Source organism: Tiliqua scincoides, chromosome 11 (assembly GCF_035046505.1).
Source record: "Tiliqua scincoides isolate rTilSci1 chromosome 11, rTilSci1.hap2, whole genome shotgun sequence".
Classification (NCBI taxonomy): domain Eukaryota; kingdom Metazoa; phylum Chordata; class Lepidosauria; order Squamata; family Scincidae; genus Tiliqua; species Tiliqua scincoides.
In genome coordinates, this window is record NC_089831.1 from 11,315,393 (window position 1) to 11,318,730 (window position 3,338).

Below are 3,338 nucleotides of genomic sequence, written 5' to 3' on the forward strand. Positions count from 1 at the left end.
GCTTTCAAACCCTTTCCTAAAACAAACCTTTCCTGTGCAGTCTGTGGCTCCATGCCTTCGTCCTTTTTCCATTCCCTTTCCCTCCCCCTGTTGTCTCCTTTGATCTCACTATTGAAACTGTATGCCCCTTGGGGCAGGGATCGGCCTTTTTCACTCTGTGTGAAACACATTGCACACAGATGTTGCTATAGAAATACATTGCCTGGTTGATCTTTTATCAGTTTTACGATGAAAACCGATCTTTTACCCGTTGATCTGTTATCGGTTTTATCCGTTTCTTTTAGCCGCCCTGGGTCCCTTTAGGGAGAAGGGCGGGATATAAATAAAGTTTATTATTATTATTATTTTTATGCAGTTTTATGATGGTCCAGCTTCATTTGAACTGTCATGGAAGATGCTAATGTAATTAAGAAGAGTATGCATAGAGCTGAATTTATTTTTGACCTGCAGGATCGGTGCCCTTCGAAGATCCCGGGAAATTTAGACATGCAACTCCTCTGTGCTTAGATAACAAGGTGGCCATAAATGTGTCCACTCGGAAACTTATCTATAGCCCCTCAAATGAGATTTCGTTCTCATACAAAGAGCGAGCTTGGCCTCATAACTCAATTTATTTAGTTCCTAGCTGCCCTTTCTTCCTTGCCGCAGTGTCCATCCCATAATAGAGAGTGCACGATGGCATGCCACATATCAGAGTCGGCCTCCCCAGCGCTTTATATATCATTGTGCCAGAATAACCTCTGCAGATTTACACTTCTCGTGTTTACTGCGTTTTTTTCTATTCTTTCCCCAGCAAGGTTAGAGAATGAGAATGGAAGGCAGGTAGGAGGAAAATGGAAGGAAAGTCAATCCAAATTCAAAAAGTTTCACTGGGACTTTTTATTTATTTATTTGTTCACATTTTTATACCGCCCTTCCTCCAAAGAGCTCAGAGCGGTTTACACAGCTGCTCCTCCCCTCCTTCTTTTCCTCACAACAACCCTGTGAGGTAGGTGAGGCTGAGAGAAAGTGACTGGCCCAAGGTCACCCAGGAAGCTTTGTGGCTGAGGGGAGATTTGAACCTGGATCATCCAGGGCTAATTCCACCTCCCAAACCACTACACCATCCTGGCTCTCCAGGACTTTTCTCGGGGCACTGAAACTCCAGAGCCTGTTTTTCCTGAATAGCCATTCTTTGTAAGCAGAATTCCCTGGGATTGCTCATGTGCTTGACATGAAAGCAGGTGAGACAGGAGGTAGCCATCATTAGACCTTGCTGCACTTATATCTGTGTCAGTTTCAGTTTCAGTACCTTTATTGGCATACAGTTACAAAAACATTAAACACTTTCATACATAAAAACTTAAAGAAGCTGACGAGAGATACGTTTGCTAATAACATACCAAGCTACAATTGACACCTATAAACCAAGGACTCCAAGAAATAGGGGCACACTAGACATTTCCTCCTGGCCTCATTACGGAGCGGACAATGAAAAAAGAAGGTGATCTAACGTTTCTACAGCTCACAGATATATCTGTGTCTATAAGCAGCCACAGGGTATGGGAAGGGAAAGCACTGGAAGAGGGCAGCTGCAAGGGAGGATGGGAACCTAACGTACGATACAGCCGCCTATACAACTTCATTGATTTATATGCAGCGCAGTCCTATGCATGCCTACAAAATGGGCAGCCCAATGTTGTACTACCCAGGGCCTGTGCTGTATTTTGGATCCAAAATACAGCCAGGGCAAAACCGTCCCTCAGTGGTAGAGCCTGTTGCTGGGCATGCAGAAGGTGCCAAGCTCAATCTCCATGTAGGGTGGAGAAAAACTCCTGTGTGAATCTTTAGGACATCATTGCCCGTCTGTGTCGACAATATGGGCCCAGATGGACCAAGGGACAAGGCTGTTTTTTGGTGGAATCATAGAGTTGGAATGTATCCACAAGGTCATCTAGTCCAACCCCCTGCCTGTACCAAGAAATCCTCCTACAGCATCTCCAGCCGATGCCTGTCAAACCTCTGTTTAAAGATCTCCAGTGTGGGAGAATCCACTCCCTCCCTCGGCAATTCGTTCCACTGCTGAACCGCGCTGACTGTCAAGACTTTCTTCCTGATGTACCCATTTGGTTTAGTTCAGTGTTTCTCAAACTGTGGGTTTGAGACCAGGACCTACTAGGTGGGTCTTGAGCCAGTTTCAGGTGGGTCATGTAGCACCTAGCTCAGCCATTGTTGAAAACACAGAGCTGAAAATACATGGTACAGAGTCGCTGGGCAGAGCAGGCTACCAGTGGATGAGAGGTCTGATGCTTTGCCCTGATTAGGTGGGAAGATGGGATGCTGGAAAGAAGGGAGGACTGTGTGGTTCGATCAGGGTCTATGTCCTGCTTTGACTTCCAAGCGGGAATGTTTGAATTCTGAGCTATGCAAAATAGCAGCATGAGTGCATTGTGGAATGGGGACCTTTGGCTGATTGTGGCTTAGGTTTGAAGACTAAATTGATGATGTCACTTCCGGCCATGACATCATTTCCAGGTAAATGGCATCACTTCTGGTTATTCTTTTGTTGTCTGGTTCATCTGGCTATCAACCAGTCATCTGCTTATGACTCTTTAGTCATTCTAAAAAGTGGGTCCCGGTGGTTAAAAGTTTGAGAATCACTCATCTAGTTTTAATTTTGTATGTGCCAATGCATAGCTAAAATCACTGTATGATCCTTATTCAGGGAGTAACTATAGACACGGAACCAGTAAAATAAACCCATTTCCATGAATCAGTGTGAGGGATACAGATTTTGAATGTGGGAGGAAGCTGGATCCTTAGCATGGAGGACGAGGAAAGAACAGCAACAAACGTTTTTTCAGGTGATAGCTGGACTGGATAAAAGACTGGATCTTTCCAGCCATAAACAGACTCCATATCAACATTTTCACCCCCGGGGGTGTAAATGGCCTCCATGTTCCTTTGACACACACACCCCTCACTTGTATACAACCAAATGCAGTCATTTGCGAACAATGTGGTCATAAAAGTGAGTAATAATGATTGGGAGCATCTCAGTCTTGTTTTAATAGATCTCAGGGATTCTCAAGAGTCAACCCATTTCATGTCAAATCCTCCAAGCTAGATGCTCCAAAGGTGTGAAAGCTGCTAACTTTGATGGGCCAGGGAGGTCTTCTCCAGCATTCCGTGGCAAGGGTGGCTGACTGTAGATCAATGGGGCGTTGAAACTGGGAAGTCGTGGGGTGATGTAACGGGAATTTCAAAATGCAGTTCCCCTTCATTTCATGACACCAAGAAATATATGGGGTTATAGTCAACAGGAAGCTGCTTACGAATCATCATTCATTTTTACGTTT